Raw genomic sequence first — 27,691 nt, 5'->3', positions numbered from 1 at the left:
GACTGTAATTTTTTGTAGATACAGTAGACTATTACCATATTTCAACATTTTTATGACCTCCTCATTGTTGTGGATATTTTGAACGATGGTAAGCAGTGGAGAAAGGTGCACATGAGACTTTTGATGTCTAAATGCTGAAAATGTTTATTGAAAGCACTTGGCCAAGTGGAGAACCAAAAATAGTAAACACCAGAGTGTTTTTCTCAGATGCTGTCTCTTTCTGTTCTGCCCTCTGAAGGTCCGAGTCCTAGTCTTTATCAGCCTACAATATGAAGAATTAGTCTGATTGGTTCACTAGTTTCTAAACAAGGGACTGCACTTTACCCGTGACAGTTTAAGTCACGTTGCATGTAATTTCAGCAGTTTTGGTTTGAGCGTCTGACTGTGTCATCCACCTATCTGTGTTGTTTAGGGAAGCCTCCTCTGACCTTGGTAACCATGGAAATGCTGATATACCCTCTATCAGAGAGGTTTCTGCCTTCCTCAAAACATCACAGACAGCTGAAGTCTCAAGAAGATATCTTAATCTCTGATTAAGAATTACAGTGTGACCTCAAAGCCAAGCTTGACCCAATGTAACCCAATTTGTAACCTACAGATGGAAAATTCCATAACACTCATTGCTACGTGAGTGTGGCCTATCAACAGCACAAGCCTGTACTGCAGTGAGTGGAAACATGGTATTTAGCTAAAGCTAATAAGCAGCAAGATGCCCCCCTTGTCCATGGATGAATACTATCAACCTCTACAAAAAACTGCAGTGCTGGAAACAAAAATTCACCAGTTAGAAGTGAACGAGGAAGTGAATGGACTATGTGGGAATGACATCACTTTACCATGGACTCAAAACAGTGGGCAAGAGCACGCTAAAGCACAGTTAATTAGCAAACAGGAGGGCTGTGTACTGGGGTAATAAATCTACAAGTGGTAGTCCTCCCTGGAACTCTTTTGGTGCAAAGCCCAAGATTAAAACATTTTCCTGGGAAATGGACAAGTAACAGGCAGAGCCCAGCACCCTGAGATTTGTGATGCGACTGGCTGGCCTGCATTATCATCCAGGCAGAGCACCTCTTCAACCCCTGTTCTTAATAGGACACAGCCATGGACAGTTGCGAAAGGGAGAGCTAGCAACAAACCTCACCAACAACCAAGTGTGCAACTGGAGAACAGATTTGCTCCACTATTGCAGGACCCTGGATCTCCATCTGATGACCTGGATAACCTCTCATCCTTACACAGCAGGGTAAGGACTAAGAGTAAATCAGAAAGTAAAAGGCTACAGGGAAAGCTAATGACTGCGTCTCAAACTCTGATTGTGGGGGACTTTGCTGCACAAGGTGCAAGAAGCATGCGCAATAAGAACACCAAAATACTATGTTTTCCCAAGGATATGGTCTCTTACATGACAGAAAGAATCCTGCATATCATGGCTCCACATCCAACTGTGAAAAACATCCTCTTGCACATAGGGACCAATGATGTTGTGAAACAACAGTCTGAAGTACTAAAACAAGACTTTATTGATCTGTTGAACACAGTCAGCTCTTCGAATGCTGAGGTGTTTATCAGTGGCCCTCTAACAACAGTCAGAGGAGGAGTTGAGAGATTCAGCAGATTGTTGGCACTGAACAAATGCATGTACTGTCCATTCAGTGCATTTTATTGTCAATTTCAACTTTTTCTGGGACCACAGACATATTTTTAAGGCAGATGGACTTTGCCTGAACAAGTCAGTACTAAAATTGTTCATCTCCAACCTATTTTACTTCCTGTGGCACCCATCTGTTCTTTATACCAAGGACAAGAGACAATAGGAATCAAAACAAGAAGACATAGCACAGCATGGCAGAAACCTTAAAAGAGAGCCATCACAGCCCCCAACTGAAGAGAACTTCAAACATGAGAGTTATCAGAGCCAAAAGGAAGAGTCTCCACCCCCCTCACCAACAACCACCTGTGAGGATTCCTCCTCACCCCCCCAAATCCTATCCAGGTCACGCTCCTCTCCAGTCACCCTTTCTCCCTCCTCCCCCCTCTTGGAGTTCACTGACCAGAAGAAGATGCTGGTCACTGCTCCCATTTTCTCTCCCCTAAACCTCCCTTGGCATCTACCTCCACCACTGGCTTTAAGTCCTCAGCCAGTTTTGACACATTCGTCACAGTTATGGTGCAAAAAACAATAATAACGCACATGCCTTGTTTGCTACTGTCAACAAACCCTCCTGTGTCAGTAGCCTCTGAACTTCTATTCACCAGTGTCTGCAATGAATTTGCTTCCTTCTTCAGTGAAAAAATTCAGAAAATTAGACAAACATTCAGTGCCTACATATCAGGTACAAGACATGTGCTGTCCCTCTGTCCACTTAAAATCAATTCAAGTAGCATGACACAAATTGATCATATCAACCACAAAAACTTGAAAGACATTAGACGACATCTGAAATCCTCCTCCTGTTGCCTTGATATTCTGCCTACAGGCTTTTTCAAAAATGTTTCTAATTGCATGGCTTCAGATCTTCTTCAAATTTTCAACATGTCTCTTGTCTGAGGTGTCTTCCCACAGGCCCTGAAAACTGTCGTCAAGCCACTCTTAAAAAGGAACAATCTAGACACCTCACTAATAAACACTTATAGGCCCATATCAAACCTCCCGTTTTTAAGTAAAATCATTGGAAATACTGAATCATTTCTTGGCACTAAACAACTGTTTTGATGTCTTCCAGTCAGGATTTTGACTAAACCACAGCACTAAGACTGCTCTTGTAAAGGTCTTCAATGACATCGACTGAAATACAGACAGTGGAAGAATTTCAGTCTTAGTACTACTGGATCTCAGTGCTGCATTTGATACAGTCAACCACAACATATTACTAGACTGACTGGAAAACTGGATGGAACTTTCTCGCACAATACTTAACTGGTTTGAATCCTACTTAAAGAACAGGGACTACTTTGTGTCTATAGGTAATTACACATCTAAGTGGACAAAAATGACATGAGGTTCCCCAAGGCTCCATTCTGGGGCCTCTTCTGGTCAACATCTACATGCTCCCACTTACTCAGATTATGGATAACAACAAAATATTTTACCATAATTATGCAGACAAATTAACATGATTATATCACCAGGGGACTATGGTCCAATACAAGTGCTGAGTGTACTCAACAAATCAACAATTAGATGTGCCAGAATTTTCTTCAATTAAACAAAGACAAAACTAGAAGTAATTGTTTTTTGAGCCGAGGAAGAACGATTAAAAGTTACTGCCCAGCTTCAGTTGATAATGTTAAAAACCACAAACCAAGCCGGAAATCTTGGTGTAGTCATGGACTCAGACCTGAATTTCAACAGCCACATTAAGACAATTACAAAGTCAGCCAACTGTCACCTGAGGAATATATCAAGTATTCAAGGACTTATGTCTCAGCAGGATTTGGAAAAACTTGTCTATGCATTTATCTTCAGTAGACTTGTCCACTGTAACGGTGTCTTTACAGGTCTCGCTAAAAAAATTGATCAGACAGCTGCAGTTGATTCAGAACATTGCTGCTCGAGTCCTCACTAAGACCAAGAAAGTGGATCATATTACTCCAGTTCTCAGATCTTTACACTGGTTTCCTGTCTGTCAAAGATTGATTTCAAAATAGTACTGTTGGTTTATAAAGCACTGAATGATTTAGGGCCAAAATACATTTCTGATCTGCTGCTACGTTATGAACCATCCAGACCTCTCAGGTCGTCTGTTTTTATGCTCCACATATCAGGATCAAACTCCCAGAAGACTGCAGGTCTGCTGCAACTCTCAGTTCTTTTAAATCAAGACTAAAGACTTTTCTGTTTGCCGCTGCCTTTTTTTTAAATCAAATTTTAGGCTTTTTATTAATATCTCACACTGCACCTGTAACTTTTACTCTCCTGTTTTATCTGTCTTATTCTATTTTAGCTCATTTTTATTCCCAATTTAATACTTTTTAATTGTATTTAAATGTCTTTTCATATTGCCTTGTGTTACTTTTACATTGTATTGATGCCATTTATATTTTATGTAAAGCAGTTTGAATTGCCTTGTTGAAATGTGCTATACAAATAAACTTGCATTGCCTATTAAAAGTACCATTATTATTCATAAAAGATTTTAATTGAGTTGAAATAACTTCCTCAAGCACCTTAGATAAAAATTAAAAAAAATAATTTAGAAATTAGTCTGTAATTATTGAGTAATAGGGGAACCAAATTAGGCTTTTTCATTAATGGTTGAATGATTGCATGTTTAAAACAAATGGGAAAATTACCAGAAGTTAGAGAACTGTTAATAACTGAAAGAATAAAATGACCAACAGAGGTGTTGGGACTGGTAGCGGTGCATTTGGTTATTAGTAATAATTCATAATTATCATAGATAATTATGAATTATCATAGATAATTATGAATTATCATAGATAATTATGAATTATGAAATCAAGAGATTATTAATATCAATAAATAATTCGGGCACCAACTGTTGGATCTGTGAGGAGCACAGTAAATTATTTGCAATACTTATCAATTACCAATGATAATGAATTAATTATAACAATAACAGAATTACTAATATGAATTAACAATTATGGGGCACCACCTGGAAACCAGGACCAATAACCAAACAAGGTAGTCTCATAAAAGGGTTCACCTAGAATGTTTATATCTAAAAGATATTAATATTCATGGGTGAACAAAGAAGGGTTGAATTCGAGCTCTGACTCCCTCAATCAGCCACTTTCCACAATATGTTAAACACAATAATGACAAAAGAACTTCAAAGATATAACAGTGTTTATTAAACTTAGCAGAATCAACAAAGCTAATAAATGCTCCATTCAATAAACAATGATTCTAAAATCTAATCCTATCAAAGCAAACACAAACAAAGCTATGTACAAGGTGAACACATGCAGGTGAATGCGTGTGTGTGTGTGTGTCTCAAGATGGCGGCGTGACCTGACATGATGACGTTGCGAGTCTGGGACATGGACATGACTATGGGAGGAAGTCACATCACGCGAGAAGCAAATGGCGGAAGTACGGCGGTGTCTTGGTTAGACAATAGCAAGATGGCGCTGCCTGGTGGTCGGCGTCTTGCGCTCACCCAATTCCATGAAAAACACACGTGTCTGATGGCGGATAAGGAAAGATAGAGCAGCACTGTATCTAACATTATCTGACCATCAGATGTGTAAAAAGATGTCAGTGTGTGTATGTGTGTGTGTGCACGCGTGTGTGTGGGTTAGTCGAAACAGAGAGAAGAAGGAGGAGAGAAAGCAGAGGGAAAGAAGCGGTTCCTTTGTCCACAGAAAACGCGTGTACAGACGGCAGTCTATAACGCACGTTGTCTGGTTTCTGATCGACAAAGCAACTTACTTTCTCACTCACAGTGGCATAAGCACAGCAGTAGTCCCGAGTGGGACAAATACAAAATAGTCTAGCGTGGTGAACACAACTAAACAGGCAGCAAACTTAAAATACTCCTCAGAGTAAAGCAGAGCAAGTGGACTCGGCGGTCCGTCAATCCACACAACAAAACAATAGCAATAAAGCTAAAAAGCTAAAAGCTAAACAACAGCACTGATGCTGAAACTAACACACAATAACACTGTCTCTGCCCAGACTTAAGCCTCTCACTTGGTCGCTTCAGAAAGCAAGCAGGATGTGTGTTAAGTCCGTCTTTCGGTCCGGCTCAGTTCCTCGGCTCGGATGCTGACGGTGGCTGTCCTCGCGCTGTCGGCAAAGGTTTACGGCAAGCTGGTCCTCGGCGGCGTGGCTGAGAAAACAGCAGTCAACTCAGTTGAAGAAGAACGGGGCAGAGAAGTTCTGCGTCTTCCTGAAGGAAAATCCTTTCCTTCCTTCTGCAGGAGGTGAGAGCGCTGGTTGCAGTAGCGGTCTCTCTCAGATCCAGGGACGGTGTTCGGGTGAACAAGGGTGAAGTCTCGTCTCGTCCGGCGAGGGGAGAGTCTTCCGATTGGTGTTGGAAAACACGTGCACGGTGATACCTCCATTAGTTAAGTTGACTCACAGAGGACAGAAGATCCTCTTGCTCAGTTCAACATGGAGTGTGTGTTCTTCAGGGTGCGTTCACTTTTTAAAGGGGCGGTGATGTCACGGCTGTGTCATCATGACACTCCTCTGTGCAGGAGCGTCTCCACCGATGAGGGACTGTTTGTTGTACTATTTCTTGTTTACCACCTACGTGCCAAATTTGCAAAGCATCAGTGGAAATGGAGTCTGTGAGCTGTTAATGGTTTGAGACTGGGAAAGTAAATTTGAGACTGAATGCTCTCTGTCCTCACAGTAAAATGAGCAGCAAATTTCTCTGGCCAGTCATTTTTAGGTACAGATCTGTTCTGAATGGACCATTGAGAAGAGAACTGATTACACTGAATAAGACTTTGGGTTTGTGATTGTTTTTGGATACTACCGGTTGAGGAAGATGGAAGTGTTTAAAATTGGGGAAGTAACCTCTACTGAGGCAGCCGAGTCTGTTGGGGTCAACCATGTCTCAGTTACCACAAGAGCATCCGAGCTATTGGAGACAATCAGATCATTAATTATGAATGACTTGTTACAAAGGGATCTTACATTGGGAAGGCCAATTTTTTGGTGTGTCACCAAAAAATTGTGTGCAGATGAAGGTTGCAGGTATGAGCTCCCTACTGAGGCCTCTCGGGAGAATATGGCCTGTTGTAGATGAGTGGGATTGTAGAGGCAGGAGTAGACCGACGGGGAGCACTGGGCAGTTGTAGGCAGCTGGACCTAGTAGTATTTATATTGCAGGAGTTCACAAGTCCAAAATTATTTGCTGATCTATTACAAAAAGAAGTGTCTGGAATAGGGAAATTTATAGGGTTGCTAGAGGGTCCTGGCTCAACATGAGCAGCGGAAGAGAAGCATGAAGAAACAGTACAACCAGCGCTAGGACCTTGGGGACGTCAGTAGTAGTGGGACTGCTCAGAATGAGTGGACATCGAGGAAATGTTTTGGCTGTGTGAGAGAGAATCACCTGAGTGGGCGACACAATACGAAATATTCGAGGATAGTAGCTTTGCCCCCAGCCAATTAGGATTTATGCCATCGTTTCTAAACAATTGTCTGTGTTCCCAGAAGAGATTGAAATTGTCAGTGTGGGAGACGCTGTGGGCAGTGAAGGCTGATGAGAGCCAATACACCAGTGCAGCAGTGAGTTTAATGTAAAGTAGCAACAGCAAGAAATGTTTGGACTGCATGGGCATCAACTTAACACGGTAAATAAGAATGTTTCCTTTTCAGTGTTTCCAGTTCTTATAATTTCTGAAAACATTCTGCATTCTGTATCTTCTGTATATATTACAAACATTAGCATATGTTACAAAGATAACATTAAATATCCAATATGTAAAAAGATTGTTTATTGTTTGCTAGACACAGTAATTTCCTTAAAACAAAACACTCTGGTAATCTAAACTCAACTGTGGGAGATGTCAAATCACCAGGTAGGTAGGTGTCCTTAGAGTCCTCAAAATGGTGTTTGTGCATGCGTACTTGTCTGTAAAGAGTCCATAAGCCCACCTCAGTCCACTTTGCAACACAAGTCCACTGGGCCAAAAAGCTTTGAATCCTTGCAGGTCAGGAGGCGGGTGATTTCACTTTGATCCTCCACTGCTTCTTCATGTTCTTCAGAAAACTGAATGAGAGCTACTGTAGATGATGGAAAAACAAAAATGTTTTACCATTACTGTCAGTGTAATAGCCAAGCTATGGTCAAAACATGCCATTTTAAGACTGTCAAACATAGAAGTAAGCTTTTTTTAGAATAGGTTACACCTAACAAGATTTTAATTACCTATTGTAACAAGCTTTTAAAGACATCTTAATAACCTTAGCAATCTTAGCAATCATTGGGAAAATGAAAGTAAAAAGAATGTAAAGGAAATAGGATGTAATGTAAAAATGTTGATGAGCAATACCTATTGAACAGACTCCAGTGATGCTGTTGTTTCCTCCTGATATTCAACAGCAAACATAAAGGAAAATGTGAAGAGGACAGCCAAGGTGATGGTGAAGTCAGGTCTCCATCAACAGCATCCATTTGGTCACACACAGAATTTCAGGTTCAGGTTCTCCTGATGAGTAATGATTAAACACTGAATTGACAACAATTCTGTTACCTTAAAGTACTGTTTTCTCTGTGAAAACTAGGAAACTTTGACAGCGTTGTTTGTGTGAGTTAGTACATAAGAACAGATCTAAGCAGATGAGCGCTAGGGTGCTTGTGGTTTAGCCAAATTAAATAAAATAATAAATATACCTAAAAAAAAAAAAAAAAGGCACACAGTATAACAAGCACAACATCCACAAGAGCTGACTAAATTGGTTTTGACTGTGGATTTTCAAAGAGCTACTTATAAATAAATAAAAATCTTACATGGTATAGTGAGACCTAGGATGATGGGGAAAGACGGGGCTCATCAGCAGGAGAGGTCATCACCTGTGAGGAGTAGAAATACTAATAAATGAAGAAAGACATCAGGATTAAGATTATAATTTCTACTGAAAGTGTTACTTGTGTATATATATATGTACACACACACACACACACACACACACACACACACACACAGATGGATGACGAGTGACAAATTAAAGGAAAAGCTGGTACAGGCCTGAATGCTTGACTCCTACAGTGAGGGGATCTGGTGGCTGAGTATGAAAATGTTGTGAATCATATGCTATGGCCTTCACAGTCACCAGATCTCAATCCAGTTTAATACAAATACAAAGTAGACAGTCTACAACACCACAGGCAGTGACACAGAGAGTTGCTGAGATGTGGTAAGCATGGAGTTAAACAACAGATTAATCTAACATTCTGAATGATTTCTTCATAACCAACATTTAAGTTAATCAAAACTAATTATAGATGTCTCACTCACCAATTGTTGTCCCTGCTCAGCCTGCTGTAGTTTATTGTAGTCCATTTCTGTATCCCACCATCCTCCATAGAAGCAAATCATCTGAACAGGTTAACAAACTTTGTACATATCACAGTCACTTTTAAAAACTAGCCTCGTCATTAGCCACTGTCAGGCTAGTAGCACTAGCAGTAACATTAGCTTGATTATCTGTTCCATAATCATTGTGGTTGTGTTGAAAGGATGAGCAAGGCGAGAAGTAAGATGTAAGAGGAGCGCAGGATACAATTAAACTTTTCTTACTGTCTCGCTCCTTTCATTTTAATGCACCCGATTTGTATTTTCTCCCCATTTTACCTCTGGGGTACAGAACGTGGGCCCTGGGGCAGTTGCCCCCTTTGCCCCAGTGGTTGCTCCACTTATGGCTGGTTATCTCCCTTTTTCACTCAGCTACCTTGAGAACGATTTGCCTACGAGTTTAGTTTTGCAGAGAAAACTATGTCTTCCGGTAGATCCTACATCTCTTGTGCCTCACCTATGCTGCTGGTGGATTCTCAAGAATCCTGCTTCTGTTGCCTGGGTTGGCAGCATCAGGCTGAGGCTCCTCCTGGCTCCACCGGGAGGAAGAGCCTACCTCCTGATTGGGCACTGAGTGCAAAGATCTTTCTCAAGTGCCAAGGCAGAACCTCAGAGGGTAAACCAATAGCGAAGTCTGTTAGGGGGCTCTGCAAGTACTCATAGAGCTGGAGTTACATCCAGGTAACTACTATTTACAGTACTCTCACATGCCCAACTAATGCAGAAGATACAAAGCTAACATCTGCAATGTTAAGGCATGTTGACAAGTTATATTTCTAACTTGAAGCTGTTTCAGTTTAACACAATGCAGTCAGGTTAACTATGGGTTTCTTTTAGCTAACAGACCAAAAGGTAACAATATAATGTTAGCACAACACACTTGTGAGCAGCCAGAGATAACAAGCTGTAGGATGTCAAGAAAGTCCACATTATCCGTCTGACAACTGTGTACTGAACAAAAACAGACATGAACACAAGCACTCTTCTTTTTAATGCTGAGTTGCAACTGGACGGAGCATTATTGCCACCAACTGTTGTGTTACATTCTTCTTATATCCTTGTTATCAGTACTGTGTTTATAGATAGGTGAAGACATACTTTAAAACCAAATTTCCAGAGCTATTTGCAAAGATTGTTTTAAGGTCCATGTGTTTAATCCCTTACGTTCGAGTTCGTTCCTTAATAAGTGTCTTTCATTTGCATATTTAAGACAGAGAAAAATGACATGATCCACAGTCTCCATTTGATTGCAGACATCACATGTTCTGCTTGGGTGCTTCCCATTGAGGTGTAGAGATAAATTTAATTTAGTGTGTCCCAGTCTAATCCTACTAATCAGACACTCTTCTTTCCTACTTTTCCCCAGTGACCTTCCCTCTCCAACTTCTTGCTGGATCTGATACAAAGGCTTTCCTTTAGTATCTTTAACCCATATCCTCTGCCATTGCATCTCAATTTTGTTCCATATGAAAACTTTGGTGTCTGCCTTACTTATTGGTATTGCCAACTCTGCCTGATTTGCTGTTAATCCATTTTTGTCCAGAAGGTTTACTGTTTCATTCCCTTGGATGCCTACATGAGCTGGTACCCATAGAAACATCAATTATTACATTTATTAATTAAACAACATAAATATTACATATACATAATGCCCATACCTCTCATGTAGCATAGTGTTCACATAAGCCTGCAAATTAAATGCATTTCTGCTTGAATGCACTTGTTCCACTGTGGAGAAATCTATTATCGGTTGAGGCAGTAACCATGGTGGAACAGCTGGCATTAAAACAGTTTGACTGATGACCCAGTCATTGATTTCTAATTCCTTAGTTATATCTGAAATTACAGTGCAAAAAGTCTCCTTTTTGATTTTGTCACTTTCCAAACACATCTATAACCTTTTATGTAGGGTATAAGTCCCTATTAACACAAGCTCTCTCTTAAAAAGAAAATACTTTTAAGGAAAAATAAATAAATAAATGAGATAATGTTATCTGAAAAGCTGTCAAGTCCCAAACTGGCCCTTTATATCTACATAGGGAGCCGGTCCTCCTCCAGGGAGCCCGCCATGTTGCACCGCCATGTTTCTACAGTGGCCTAGAACAGACAAACCAAACACTGGTTCTAGAGAGGGCCTTTTGCGCTTTTTGCGAGTTTCTCCTACAGGTTCTCCTACAAGCTTGGAAGGGGAGGGGGAGGAGCATTCAGTTGGTTGCAATCTGCATCCTCACCACTAGATGACACTAAATCCCACACACTGGTCCTTTAACTACAGTACTACATATGGTTGCTGTGATTTTCTACAGTAACATAATGGTTTCTACAGTGGTATGAATATATCTGTGATTTCTACAGTAGTATAATGGTTACTGTGACTTTCTACAGTAACATAATAGTTTCTGCACTAGTATGAATATTACTGTGATTTTCTACACTAGTATAATGTTTACTGTGATTTTCTACAGTAGTGGATTATTACCGTGATTTCTACAGTATCATGTTGAGTAATACACAATACTATAATGTAAAAAATATTAACAGTATTTAACTGTTCAGAAACACAGTAAATTACTGTGGGTTTCACACACAGTTTTTACAGTGTGGGGTGTACTGTTCAATTTTTTCAGCCTGTGTGTGCTCCTCTGAAGGTGTGTATCAAGAGGGAGGAACAGAGACAAGAGTTATACCTTACCATAAGTATGCAGCTCATGAGTTTCTTTAGAATAACAAGAATGCACAGCTTAAAGGATACTGAGTTTAGATAGTCAGAAGATTGAAAACACTTTGGTCCATTTGCGTGTCAGTTGTAGAGTAATGGGCTTGTAGTGGTTTTGTCAAGAACCCAATTTTAATTACTAATATGGTAAAAACCAAAATGATTCCCAAACATTTCCTCATTTTACAGATATCGGCATGATATTGGTCTATACTTAGCATTCCAGTATAGTGGATTGTCCTTTCACCAATACAGCTAGAGGACATTATAGGAAAGTGAGCGCTAATAAGTGTTTACCTCATTTGATTTATTGAATTTGACAATCAAGGCAAGGCAAGTGTATTTGTTTAGTAGCACCATTCAGACAAATAGCCATTTAAAATGCTTTACATAAGGCATGCAAATGGATAAAAAACAACACTTAAGTGTGAAATAAATAGCCCCAAATTTGATAAAAAGCAGTGGCACAAAGAAATGTTTGTAGTCTTGATTTAGAAGAGTTTAGAGCTGGACCAGACGTCAGATTTTATTTGTTCCAGATACTGTATGTGGTGCATACAAACTAAAAGATGCTTCACCAGCCTTTGTTTTGACACTTGAAACACTAAGCAAATCAGTACCAGTCAATCTGAGTGGTCTGAATGGTTTGAAACACAGATCACAAATGTATTTTGGCCTAAACCATTTAGTTATTTAAAGAAGTAAATAATAGATCTTTGGGCACACAGGTATCCAGTACAATGATGTGAGAACTCCCCTTCACTTTTTAAGGTAAAGACTTGCAATGCCTGCCTTTTCTTGCTCTTACTGTGAAATGAATCATGTAATTCACACTATTTTTAAGGTGACAGCGGTCTGATTCTGTAATGACAGGGTGAGTAAGAAACCACAATAGCAGTGTCTCCATTACCATGGAAGCATCCATGAACAACAGAAACAGCAAGATGCTAAGATGATACTTCTGGCACCAAACACTGTTCTCTGAAACATAGAAAATGTTTTCCCTAATAATCCTCAGTACCATACAACAGTATGGGCTTTTTAAGTGTCTACACTGGGATGTGGGCTGTACATTAAAGGTGTTAGTATCACTTGTGAGCTGAATCAGCAATGGTTAGTATCGTATAATAGTTGGATTTTCCAGAACCTCAGGTAATTCGTGGAATTATTCTAGCTGCAGGGTTCAAAGTTATAGATATTTTCAGTTTCAGTTAAATGGACACAGTTGGATTTCTAAGAGTCTTTCTACACAAAGAAAGACTCTTTCAGTCTCATCAGAAAAGATCACTCTGCTTAAAATGCCAGATGGTCAAGAGGATTACCCTTGTAGGGTCCCTGCATTTGGGAGATTCATGCCAGGTCTGCACATCCCAGCAGGAGTGAAGAGACCTGGCATGACTCGGTGCATGCCTAGAGCTAGATGAACCAGAATAAAAGCTGTCATGTTGGGATATTTCCTCCAGAGGTTGTTTTTCATATTTCCAAGAGCCTCAGGATGTTTAGGCTTACCCTGACCAATCCAGGGTAAAACTCTCAGATTAAAACCCAGAGAGGAGCAGAGCAGAGCAGAGCAGAGATGAGTGGACCTAAGGACTGGATTGTGAAGTCGCAGGGGTGTCTCTCAAAGGATCAGTAGAGGCTTTGGAGAATTTCAGCAGGGGATCCTTTCCTACCCAAGATTTTTATGTGTGTGTAAGTGTGTGTGTATACTTGTATTGCTCATGTTGTGAGGACATAAATTTGTTTATACTGTCACATTGTGGGGACTCACTTCTCTTTTGGGGACAAAAAGCAAGTCCCCATAATATTAACCATTCAATTTATAGATCATTAAATTTAGAGGCTAGAAGGTCACTGGTCTGGTTGGATCAATCTGGGTGGGGAAAGTGTAAGAGTGGTGCTTGCCCTTCTCTCATTAACACCACTGAGGTACCACTGAGCAAGGCCCTTAATCCTAACTGCTCCAGTGGAGCTGCGAAGTGGCCAGTATGTCAGGATCATCCGTGGTTGTAATCAGTATCAAATAGATTATTGTGAAAAATATGTGTCTTTTCCAAGAAACTGCATGATGTGTACTCAAAGGTACTGTGTCAATTTGTTCACTTCTGTGTTGAGTGAGATAATTAGCAAAATTAAAAAACACTTTTGTGCACTACTCAGGTCCTTCCTTCATGTGGCAGCATGATGGTAGATACCTCTTTTGTTAATAACCATCGATTGTGCAGTATTTTTCTATGTTGCAATGAGAGTCCACTATATATGGTAATAATTCTCACTGGACATAGCAAACTGGCAAACACACTATATACAGTATAATGATTTCAGACAGAGTCACAGTTTTGCACTTGAATATAAAATAAGCTTAAAGCTAAAAATAACCTTCGATTTATTTTTTTTACACTTTTTGTTAACATTGTACACCTTACATTTAAAACCAGTTCTTATAGAATAAATCACAAACATAATACAGAATACAGGGTTACATTACATACATATACTCATATGGATTAAATTTGGTATGCAATAAAACTAAAATTAACAACACATCCTCATAATTAAATGACCACATAGGTCGATCGGAACAACCCACAGGAGCATTTTCTAATATGCCGCATCTATCAGCAGTAATTGCTAAACTGAAAAAAAAATATGTTGTATATAATCACAACACTGTGGTTAAGGTCTGGTTAGGTTTAGGCGCAAAAAACAATTGGTTAGGGTTAGGGAAAGGTCATGGTTTGGGTTACAATGACTTGAAATGTGGTGTGAGTTAAAATTACTGCTTCCTTAAAGTTAGGCAACCTTCATCATCATGGCAACAGTAAACACCACGACAGTCGTTGGTAATGGCGCGGTTGGAAACATGACACTAGTGGTTGGAAATGGGAAGCAAACAGTGGTCTCCTGCAGCTAAGTCCTCTTTTTGCCATCTATCTATCTAGCCATCATATATTGACGTCAGTTGAACTGTTTCACTTCTCCGAGTCATAATTACTATAGCTGCTAGATAGTGTCCGCCACTCAAACATAACTATAGGCCATTTTTGGCAACTGAATTTTTGACCTATACTGTCATTTTTCTTGTGAAGACAGTCTGAAAATTAACCACTCCCCCAACACTGTGTGTGTTCTTTTATCTGTCCATAAAAACACAGAAATCACAGTGCTCCAGCCCTCCTCACTGTGACATGGCAATCATTGTAAATCCCCTGCTGAAGTAGTTATTAATCCTTTTGACCCTAAATACTGTTGTGGAAATGTATGAGATGAGCTAAGGTCATCTTAATGGGACCTAACCTAACATCTAGCCCCCGACCCAGTTGACACTTTACTAGAGAGTCAGGAAGCAGCCAACAAGTGACCTAACTTAACCTCTGACAGTGTGAAAGCTAGCATGATCGATATGTACGCAGAGAGTGACACATTGGTGGAGATGTTCATGTGTGTGGGCTGCAACACTGTGCAGCAGCAGCCTATTTTCGAGTGGAATAAAGGCAAGACTGGGGTTTGTACTTAGCATCTGGTATCATGACAACCTCGGAGGGCCTCAGGGGACATTTTGACAGGGGCATTGACAATGATACATCTGTGACCTTTCTGTTTCTCAGATAAAAATGAGTGAATGCTGAGCCTTACACAGACACGATAAAAAGAAATAGCACAAGACAAAACACTTGTCACATTTATTTGGTTATGTATGTTTCCTAACATATAGATGTGAATTTTCCTTCAACATGTATCATGAATCAATTTCACTAAATTGAATTTAAAGCTCAATACAAAAGCATTTTTTAGTGTACCATTCATTCATTTTGAAATCACCACCACCAGGATCTAATTAATTCCCACATTACAGTCATTTCAACACAGATATTTGAAAGGATACAGAAAACAAAAATAATGGAGCCACTGCTTGGCATGCATCAGGTCAGAAATATGAAGTGGTTGCACGAGGAATTAAATAAATAATGGCCCATATCAATATCTCCCACTTTAAAGCTTTTTGTTTAGTTTTTTGTTTGTTTTGGTTTTTTGTTTTGTTTTTGCAATCTGTAAGAGCTCTATTTCAGTGAGAATCCTGACAGTACCTGTGTTCCATACCTTATCTCTTCCCTTGCCTATTCACAGACAAAATGCACACAATAAACCACCCCTCCAGTCTACATGACTTATATTATATTATGTTATACTCTATATGGCTCATACAGCAATGAATTCTATAACTCAATGTGTCAGACTGCTACAATAGCTTCTGGCTGGATCCCATTCCCTCACCAACAACCATAGGAGACCAGGTAGCCAAGGTGTATTGTGTGTGAATGTTTCCTCATCTATCCTCTGTATAAATCAGTCAGCGCCAGTGAATAAGCTACTGCCAGCAGATGAAGGAAACATGATTCTCTGGGCCTGAGAAAATATGGAGCAGTGGAAATGTAGCATGTAAACTGGGAAGATGTTTTGGTTTTGCTGCATTTGGTGAATGGGGCAAGGAAGAAGAATACAGACTGACAGTACAGACAGATAGATAGATAGATAGATAGATAGATAGATAGATAGATAGATAGATAGATAGTCGACAGACAGACAGACAGAGAGAGACTTAGGTGAGACTTGGTAAACAGTACTGTGACATACCTTAAGTAGTACTCCTCCTCCTCATTTATAATGTAGACTATTAAACTTGGACCTCTATTAAATTATTCATAGGTCCTGTGAGAAGCCATAGGCTACTTCATCAGTCACCCCCCCCCATACTGCATTAGTCTGTTGAATTTAAATACATCAGACTGTGTGGTGTGGCCTTTCATCAGTCTGACATCTAAAATTGGCTGTTTTTGATTACAGCAGTGGCAAGTCACTGTGTGCCATTTCACTGGTTAAGTGCTGACCAGAAATCAGTTTACATGTGCAACACACTGGTACATTCTATTTTAGTCTGCATTTTAAATGAAAAATAAAAGAAAAAAAGGTTCTAGGTTTGAACCCAGAGGTTAATTGCTGAGTGTAAATTGCCCGTATGTGAATGTGAATGGTTGTCTGTCTCTATGCTATATGTTAGCCCTGTGATTGACTGGTGACTTGTCCAGGGTGTACCCCGTCTCTCGCCAAATGTCAGCTGAGATTGGCTCCAGCTCCCCCACGACCCTCTAAAGGATAAGCTGTAAAGAAAATGGATGGTTGGGATGAAGAAAAAAATCAAGTTTGTGTATGAATGTATGGGAAATTTAAATCTGCTACATACACCAGTAATAACACCTTTTTTGGCCATCGGGGGCAGCGGAAGCAAGCTGTGAACACATAATTTGCATATCATCACCTTTTTAGTTGATATGCAAACTACTACACATCCAGCAGTTACAGAGCAACATTATCAGTCATTTGGAGTTGTGTGTCTGACCACCTGGCAAATGTGAGACCAATAGCTAGTCTCTCTCTTTTAGCTCAGTTTTTGGTCTCTACCAATTCCACAAGGTCTTTAGCTAGCGAACTGTGTGACAGTGGGGGTTTTAGAGCTTTTTTGTCTTCTTTGTTGAAAACAGCAGCTGCCAGCTGCATACAAAATTAACGCTAGATTATTGAGAGTGAACCATAACACTAAAGTTGTGGGCTTGACAGCTAAACAATGAGCCAAAACTCACTTCAAAAGCTTCATGAAGCTGAGGGGAGCGGCAGAGTCAAGTGATAATTATCTGAAGGTTCATCACTATGAGTGATGCTTCTCACACTACACATTGTTACTTGATACATTGTCATTATAAAAATATCGATTATAGCCACTTTCAGTATTGTTAAGATTAAGTTAAGTTTTTGTATAACATATACCTTATTTTGAGAATGATTGAGCATGTGATTGAGTATGGCATCCAGAGATCACCTTGTTTTAGCAAAAATGCAATGCATATACATACCATATATGAACAAATATTTCTGTTAAAAATAATCATTTCAAGCGTAAAAAAAGAAATAACCACTATCTACAGGTGGTAATCTATAGGTAGTTTTTATCTGTTACTGTCATATTTCTTGGAAGAGAATCCATTTTCTCTACTGCTCTCTCAGCGGGAGAAGAAAAAAATCAACTGAAAAAAACTGTCAGTTACTTAGCAAACTCACTGTATCCAATCATAATTGTTGGCAATTATTTTAATGTTCTAATAGTGGAGAGGGAGAGGGGCAGGCCCTGAAGCCTTTTGACGACTTCTCTTTGAAAAGCCGCGTAGGTGGTTTGCATTGTTCAATGCTTAGTTTCCCTGGTGCTTTGATTAACTACAGTATATCCGCAACATACAAGTCTTCATTCAAAGACTTTCCCTTAAAATGACAAGTTGTCATTGTGAACACCAGCTATGTTCAGTGCCCCCTTGAAATATTCTAGATAACATGAGAAAAATTACATACAACCTAATACTAGAAAATATGATATGATGCTTCCATGATGTGTGGCCTGATGTGCTGTATTAAATAAAACATTTGACAGCCAGAAGCTAGTATAGTGTAGCAGGTTTGTATTATTTCTGTTTTTGTTTCTGTTCATTTATATTTATAATAACTATTGAAGCTATGTGAGATGTAGACCATTTTGAAATTAAATAAGAAAAGATATATTAGACATGCTTTATTATTTTATATCAATAAAATGTTCAATATAATACTATAGTACAGTAATTTTTATTGCATGAAGCATAAATAAATGCAGGCTTTACATTATCTGGTTCAAAAATGTGTCAAACATACCACACAGCTATTCAAAATAAGCTTTGGATATTCTGAAAGCCCAAGGGGAGCTGGCTGTTAATATTTTTTGCCACTACAGCCTTTCACAAATGTCATACTATATGTGCTGTTGGCAGTGAGATGGTGCATTATAATATTCAAGTGAATATACTTGTTTTTGTGCTTCTGTTCTCAGACAGCATCACATACAGCCATGCAATGTTGTCTCCAAACACAACAGGGAGATGCAGTTAAGTAGTCATGTTTTCATCAAGATGGTGACCAACAGAATGAGAGCATCATATGAAATGCCAAAACATACACTGATTTCTAGAAATAATGTAAAATGAAAGTGAAACTCTAACAATTCCAATCAATAAAAATAACTGTGCTGTATATCATCTGTTAAATGGCAAGGCATACCAGCAGGCAGCATGTAATGCAAACATTGTATCTAATGTAGGCTATAGGCCACAACCAGATCTGAAGAAATGCTATTAAACCTCCCCAAAAAATTCCTGCCTACATCGAACTGTAAACCCACGGGCTAATAACAAACATACTGCTGAAATGCCAAAACACCCTGCAATGTGTAGCCATATACAGTACTATACACTGTATGCCAAGCACAGGCGTACCAAGCTCAACTGAAAACAAGCAGACCACAGTGATGTATGCTAGACACAAGTAGCCAACTTGTGCCAACAAGAATTATTGTAGTGTACCTACTTTAAAAATTTAAAATAAAATATTACAAAACAATCTAAAAATGTTATAGAATGGCAAGAATATATTAATCATTTACCGTTTTGTATTTTGAAATCAAACCTACCAGTAATGGCAGGTAATCCTGGTTACACTGGAAAAGATGCATAATTAAATAAAATGTAGATTTTAAAACCATAGGAAGAAATTCAACCTTGTTATGTATCTACATGTGGAAAATGAAATAAGCAAGCCTGTGAGTGTGGCCATTTGGAACAACTATAAACACATTTGATATCCAACATGGTCAGACAACATGTCTAAGAACCATTCTGAGTGACCATAAATCAATCTTTAGCTGTGGCCAAGCAGCAGCACTTACAAACTGAGCAATGATGCTACAACATAAACAGAGCAAGAGAATAAGCAGCACATTTGACAGTTGATACGAATCAGCTCATTTTAAAGGAAGTATTTGATGTGTTGCAATGAGCAGAGTATGTCACTTGTGAGTACAGCAGCACTAAATTGGTCTACTTGAACTGGCTTCACGGGCCTTGATCTTCAATATTAAAGATGTATACAGAGAGGCATAACTGTTTGGCTCTGACTAGTTTCAACTAGTTATAGTTAGATTAGATAAGAGGACTATATAGTGATCTCTGTGGGAGAAATTTACTTTATTAGCATTAGAAGCTGTTCAGCCAATCAAAACCTTTAAATGAACACAGAATATACAGAAAAGTGCCAAAAGTGAGCACAGCTATCATACACACAGAAGAATTGTCTGATGATACTGTAAATTATTGTACATAGATAATGAATTAAAATAGTGTGACAGTAGCTCTTTAAAACAGTAGGTGAGATATATAGATAAACATTACTCAAAACAGTTTTCACTGCCTGATCCAACATCAGTGGGCTTTCAGATTATGTTTGAACAGTATCGAAACTTCTTATGTCCATGTAAACTAGACAGACTTGGCAGCTACGGGGCATGTCATCCAATCCTGAGACAGGAGAAACTATAACTTTGGTGAAACTCAAGACGCAACAGATGTAGGGCTGTGTTTCAGTCATAAGGACAGATGGATTGGCAAAAACACAATATTGTCTACAGATTGTCAGTTTTACCAGGTGTCTCATAGAGATGTAGAAATGGCATTTGTAATATCGTTCCATCTTTCCAGTAGTGATTCAGAGAGACATCAAGAGGGGGGAAGGGTCTTTTGGAATATAACAAGACATAATGAATCACTACTCCCAGTGAAGTAGCCTATTACTTTTGAAGTGTGTAGTAGCATAGAGGGAAGTATAAGGTTAATATTTTGCAGCAAGTACAGATTCAACAATAACATACAGTACATGAGGCAAAAACATTGACTTTTACTGGGTCTCTGATGGAGAAAATTTTAGTTCTCTGGGGATGGCAATGTCGGTTGGGCCACCACTTTGGTCCAGACTGAAATATCTCAACAACTATTTAATGGATTGCCATGACATTTTGTACGGACGTTCATGGTCCCCAGAGAAAGAATCCTACTGATGTTGGTGATCCTGATATTTTCTGTAATGATACAATGAAGTTGATATTTATGATCCAACGTGAAATATCAAGAATGTGAAATATCAAGAGTGAAATAATAAGTAGTCCAAAAGAGTCAAAAAGAGTCCAGAGAGAATAAATGTTTTCTGACTATTCCTTTAGTGCCATCAGCAGGTCAAAGTTTTCACTTATTTATTTATTTCAACATCTACTCAATTAATTGGCACAAAATTTTACAAAGACATTCATTGTTCCCAGACAATGTTTTCTAATGACTTTGGTGATCTCTTGAGTCCTCTAGTACCATCATCAGGTTGATATTTTGTGAAATATTTGGACAGCTGTGGGATTGATTCCTATGAAATTTGGTGCAGACATTCATAAACCCTAAGAGGATGAACGTTTATCTAGCTCCACCCAATTGTTTTGTTTATGACAAAATACATGCAAGACTGATGGCATTCCCTTCAGCCCCAGATGTACTTTGTCTTTAATGCTAATTAGCAAATGTTAGCATGCAAACATACTAAATTAAGATGGTGAACATGGTAAACATAATACTTGCTACACATCAACATTCTAGTATTATCATTTTGAGCATGTTAGCATGCTAATGTGAGCATTTAGCTCAGTACAGCCTCACAGAGTCGTTATGGCTCAGGAATCAGTTGATTGGTTGGTATTAGATCAGCAAATTCTTTAGAAAATGGTGTCAGTTGTGTCATATATTATGAAATATATTAGCTGTACAAGTAAATGCTATAAGGTTTGGTACAACACTTACAGTACAAGTCTGAACACAGTCCAGGGTAGTTCATGCAGACAGTACTGGAAGGCATCCTGCCAGCTGGGGACATCTGGGCATAAATCATTGCACAATCTGAATATGTGAGGCTGAATGTGTTCCATAGCTGCATCACAGCACCGGGTGGGATGTGTTATCTCAAATGGAGTTCAGTTTTGTCATCATGCTCTCCTCCAGTCCTGTGCTGAAGCTCAGCCCCACAGCAGAGCCAGCCTTTTTTTTCCCCATCTTTTTTTTTTTCATCACACCTGCCTGCACCACTTTGGTGTCTTCTACCCAGTACACCACATTAAAACCTACTGCACTGACCACCACTTATTCATAGAACATGTGGTTTGTTGCATTCACTGAAAACCTGTTCCTCTTCAAGAAAAATAGCCTATTACAACATCTCTCTACCCCTGCTCTCTCTCAAGCATCTGTGTTTTCAGACCAGTCTTGTTCAGTGCCTGCATTCCTGCATTCATTCATATCTGACAACAGGGGAGTCATCCAAGGTCTAGCAGGCTGCATGACCCAGGGTTGAATTTAAGGTGAGATGAACAATAGAAAGAACAAGAAAGACACCACTTCTTTCTGCTTTGTATTGTCCCAAAAGCGAACAAACTGTGGCCTCTCTATGAGGCAACTTCAAAGCCAGAAAACTATGGCATTGTGAGATGCTGTCGCAGTAAGAGAGGCTGGCTCATAGAGAGAGGAGAAACCTAAGACTGTCTGGGCTTTGGTGACTTATTCAGTGTATCAAGGCCAATGACCTTTCAAGGTAAGTGGTCATCAAATTCAAGCTGGAGCCAATTATTGTGCACACTTCATTTTCACTTTTCATGATCTCAGTCCAGCTCTAGCCTTATACTGTAAAGTACAATTAAGGCTCATCATTAAAAAATTATTTTTATCTATTCTCTCTAAATATACTCAGATTTTAAGAAATTTGAATATATCATGCATGTAAAACTTGTTGTGTTTCCTGCTGCAATAATAATACTGTAATAATAATACTGTAATACTGTTCTGATTATGCTACCAGTAAGACAAAGTGAAGAGAAAAATTGAAGACGACGCAAAAGAACTGCTAGTCATGTGACACCATCTCTCAATGTAATTTAAAATATACAGTATAATAATACTATACTGGGTTTGAGCAGCAAATGCTATTTTCAAAATCCAATTTTCACCTGGGTTCATTATTGGGTTTTTGTATTATCATTGTATAATTAACCTAATTTGAACTAATTCTAAGCATTTTCATTAAGAAATAAACACAGATGACTTCCCACATTTTCTTTTTTAAAACCAGGAAAGAGAACATAATGAGCTCTAAGCATAATGAATATGTGTGCAATTACAACACTTGGATAGTCTTGAAAGCAAAGGAGAAATCAAAGAATGTAATTCTCAAAATGGTTCACTGTGCTTCTGATCCTTATTTCCACCTTGGCAAGTTGGATTAGATTGTGTGGACCAAGTACATAAAGTCATTATCAAAGACTCATGTTTTGGGGGTGGTAAAAGGTCCCTTAACAGGCGTGTGGTGGTACTTTTCTGAATTCTGTATTATGTGAGATGTTGCACTGACCTGCTTGTTGCCAGGGCATGCAGGAGTAAAGGGAACGGAGCAATAACCCTGACTGTCATCGGGCAGATGAGGTGGGTAGTGCGAATGTGTATGTTGGCTTGACGATAAGATCTGCTGGCTAGCAATTGGAAGTTTTTATGGCAATATCCCCACCTTTAGGAGAAACAGATGAGGATGCATTGCTTTAACCCAGACATTACCTCAGTTTATCTTTCACAGCAAAGTCCTATCAGTAACTTTAAACACGTCCTGCCAAATGCTGGGGAAGCTATTAGTTTGGGAAACACCAACACCTAATTATTTATGAAGGCAATTATCCCCTAAAAGCAGTGTGTGTGTATCAGACAACAGGTCAGACAGAGACTGAGAAGGAAAAAGTAGACAGTACAAAAGGTGTGGAAACACAGCTTTTAAAAGAACGCAAGAGCCAATGAGGCCATGCTGTCTAATGCAAAACCATAGGTCTTTTATCTGGGTCTCAATTATTCAACAAGAAAGCAGCCTCCCCCTCTGAGAAGAGAGTAGATATTGGACTCTACATTACCTTTCGACAAGGGAATAGAGGAACTGCAGTACATTCCACCTGAGAGGCTGTTCTGGGACCAGGCACCGGCTGTGCCCCTAATGACATCATCCATTTCTTGGGGCCTCCTGGAACACGATTATGGTGATTTACAATTTATTCACATCTGTTGTTGTGTTGAATTCCTTTGTACTCTGTTAAGCTGTTCTGTGAGCTCTGTGATCTACTTCTCTGGGTCAGAAGTGGCTGCAAATAGCCAGCAGTGGCTCAGTAAAGACCATATTAAAACGTGTTTGGTGCAGTTCAACATTCATCTAATCACACACAGAACCACCTGTGTTGACCCTCCATTAGTGCTGTATACATACTGTATGTACTCTGTATTGGACAAATATTATTATTACCTTACTGAGGCATGTGATATCTGTAACTGTAAAAGAGCTGCATGATAGAGCAGGTATTAGGACCTACAAAAATTCAATTTAAAATAGAGAGTCAGACAGATGTATCATGTGTATCATCCTCCCATGAATCAACAGCCCACGCTCTGCAATATGACAAAAGTGGATAATTCTCGAGTTGAGTGTATAATAATTATGTTGACAATAAACATATCAGAGGTGCAGGCAAAATAGTATTTGAAGTGGTGTGAAAGCAACATGCACCAACCATAAAATTTCATGGTAGTAGATCTGTGCTTTGAGCAGGAATTCAAAATCTGGCCATGGACTTTCAATCAAACAGTGAAAGGAGTTTTAAAATAAAAGTGATATATCCTACTTTGTGTATTTTTGAATTTCCTCATTATAAAGTAAGTAATAGATAATGACCGCACAGAACTATCCGCCTGTAATATTACAGTAAAAGATGCCTGTTTTTCCACCTGGTTCTACCTGCTCGTTGTTATTTGTAAAAAGAGGTTGAGTGGCAGTCTTGACTAATAATGCTCATACTCAATCATTTCCCCATGGTCTTTTTGTGACACCAGAGTACATAAATAAAAACATAAGGCGCAGTGAAGCTCAGTGTGACTTGCTGTCATGCCAGAAGTTGATTTCCCCATGTGCGTCCACATATGCTGATGATGGAGGATATGACAGTCACCAAAACCATCCCACTTCTTGTTGATCCCTCTTGGTTCATTTGTAAAAAGCCAATGTGAACAATTACTGGACCAGAACTATACATTTTTTTGTCTTTCTCCTTGGTAAGGGCTGAACAAACCCAACTACAGGTGCAAAAGTGATCTCATACAGTACATCTAGGAGCTGTTTATTTATTTCTTGTCCAACACAGTCAGCAAATATGATCTTTTTTGTCAGTTGGGAGCTACCTGTGATTACACTGCCAGTCTGATTTAGTTATGCCTTAACTTGGCACATGTGTATCAATATACAAAGACATTAAACTATGCACACTTGTAACGAACTAATAACTTATATTCAAACTGACGGCAGATGGCTAATTTCCTGAGACACCTCTCCTGTAAGCAATTTCAATATATTGGGTCGCACATGATATTATATAAAGTCTGGATGAAGTAGGGATTATTCATATCATGTTGTTACCAGCTGTTAAATTCACCTTGGTTGACCTTTCCTATACAAATGACACACCTCATGAACGTGCTTAGTAAATGAAACATGCCTATATTACCATGCCTTACACACACAGCACTTGTAGTCACACTATATGCACATACACACATATCACTGAGCCTGCCAACATAATCTAGTCCATCTCCACTATCTCTAATATATTACACTAGTGTGAGTGATGAGCACAAGGAGAGACTGACTATGACTGGGGCAGAACCAATTTAAATTTTCAGATTGCCAGGAAGGGCGAAGGGAAGGGAGGAAGGCACAGTGAGGCTACATGCTACAAGGGAGGTTTATCAATAAACACAAATTTCATTTGAGGATGAACCTCATTCTATGGATTTGGGTCCCTTCCCTTATCGCCCAGCCTGGAACTGATTGGTTAAATAGGCGAGATGACTATGCATATGATGACTACACAACACTGTTCATTCACTGTTCAGGGAAAAGAAGAAAGGGTGGAAGGATAGAGGGCTCATTTCATTTCCCCACAGACACACTCCGAAGACACGAGACACAGCTTTGACACACACCTGCAATGAATGCTCCTGGATAGATAAGATTTTATCAGATGTACAGTGGAGGCGCCGAATGAAAAACTTGTCTGTGCCGCTTATTGTATTAGCATTCATGAGGAGGATTGTATGAAAGAAAATAATACCCTCGGATAATAAAGGAAATTGTAATAAGGCCATTTTGTTTTCCACAAACAACAACTAATGAATTGGTGGGTCCACTCTGGTTTTTTGCAAGCGGTTTCAATTATGTTAGCTGTGTGTTTCGGCAATAATGATTGGTAAAGAATCATTGAGATGCAAAATGTGGCTAGCCATTTGAGAACAGAACTGAGTTGAAAAGGCAGTTCTTGTCATCAGCAGTTGCTTTGATGTATGTTATTTAACCTAAAATAGAACCACTTAAAATGACAAAAAAGATCAGAAACCGTTACACTGGGCTCATAATTTTCTCGTTTTCTTGTGAAGTGTGTCAGAGTGTACCCATACTGTGTGTAGTTCATAAAGTTCTCGGGCATATATGTATCCTACGTGTGTGTGTGTGTGTGTGTGTGTGTGTGTGTGTGTGTGTGTGTGACATGAGCACTCGTGTGTTTCTGTACATGTGTCACACATAATTGAGTTTATGTGAACATCCCGGCTGCACACTTAAAAGAGCAGCAGTGGTGAAGCTCAGCAGGGAAGTGACTCAGGCTCCGACGAGACCGTGGGAGGAAATCAAACAGACTGCCATTTTTTTTTTTTTTTTTTTCGGCCAGCAAGCTTGACAGAGGTTGAGCTCCCTATCCTCTCTCTCTTCCTCTCACCCCTTTTGCCATCCTTCCTCAAAGCTATAGCACCAGCCCCAAACTGGAGATTGTAGATTATCTTTGAAACTTGCCCCACGGCTTGAGCAAGTTGCTTGTAATAAAACTTTATACCGTAAGGATAAGAACAATCTTGGTTGAAATCATAAAAAATGATGTCCAGCATTAATGCCCATGTGAATGTTTGGTACTACAGGTAAAGAATGGATTACTAAAGCTTAGCTCCCATAAGAGGTGCAGCCCTGGAGTCAAAATCTTTTTCAAATGGTTTTAATGAGTGAAAAGAGCCCTGTGATATTGAAGGAATAGTGCGACATTTTGGGAAGTTGTTTTCTTGCTGAGATTTTGATAAAGAGATAGGTAAATATGAAGTAACTGCAGTAGCTGGTTAGCTTAGCATAAACACTGGAAACAGGGGAGACAGCTAGCCAACCAGAAAATTAGCCAACCAGTGCCTCTAAACTTCATTACTGGAATCAAGATGTCATATCTTCCAACTGAAAAGTGAAAACGACATGTCATGGTTTTACAAGGGTAATGTGCTGGTGTATTTCTTGTCGGGACCAGACACTTCCTGGGGCTTTGTCATCACAGCGAAGTTGCCGGGCAACCAATGGAGACTTAAAGTAGTTACTGCGTCCGACCAATGAATAGTCCAGGACATAACCATACACAACTCCCCACTTCTGTTTGTGTAAGAATTAAACAAACAAAATATAATGCGTCAATTATTGAGCTTAGAAGTGCTGGTAGGTGGGTTTTGTTACCTTTGGACGAGAGGCTAGCTGTTCTCCCCTGTTTCCAGTCTGCTAAACTAAGCTAACCTGCTGCTGGCGGTACTGTAGCTTCATATTTATTGTACAGACTGAAGAGTACTATCTAGCTATCTTCTCATCTAACTCTTAGCAAGAAAGTGAATAGGCATTCTTAAAATATCAAAAGGTTCTTTTAATGTCATCTTTAATGAGAGTATTACAGTATTTTTTGAATAAATAAAACAGAATAAAATCTGCTAATTAAACTATGTTTATTAATTAGCACATAAGCATATAGCACATAAGCATTACAAGATCTTTTGGTTTACATGTGATAATTAAATGTATATTATAAACAGAATTACTAAATGAAAGATACTGCTGCACAGTACAGATAAATTACAGAGTCAAAGAGCAGAAGAGGTTTTA

At 39.2% G+C, this 27,691-nt stretch overlaps 1 long non-coding RNA gene across 2 annotated transcripts; it reads right to left on the bottom strand.

The window, feature by feature from the left end:
• Positions 1–5,640: 5,640 nt before the first annotated feature.
• LOC121890997 lies at positions 5,641–11,566 on the bottom strand. Of its 2 annotated transcripts, XR_006094006.1 has the most exons (5): positions 9,458–11,566; positions 8,944–9,005; positions 8,436–8,498; positions 7,978–8,133; positions 5,641–7,708 (listed from the first exon to the last, which is right to left on the bottom strand). It is a non-coding gene; the product is annotated as an uncharacterized LOC121890997 (long non-coding RNA). The 2 variants fall into 2 exon arrangements; XR_006094003.1 differs by having other exon boundaries at positions 8,944–11,566.
• Positions 11,567–27,691: the final 16,125 nt, after the last annotated feature.

Source organism: Thunnus maccoyii, chromosome 3 (genome assembly GCF_910596095.1).
Source record: "Thunnus maccoyii chromosome 3, fThuMac1.1, whole genome shotgun sequence".
In the NCBI taxonomy this organism is placed as follows: Eukaryota; Metazoa; Chordata; class Actinopteri; order Scombriformes; family Scombridae; genus Thunnus; species Thunnus maccoyii.
Note: the sequence above shows the minus strand (reverse complement) of the source record. Positions and strands in the feature narration are given on the sequence as shown.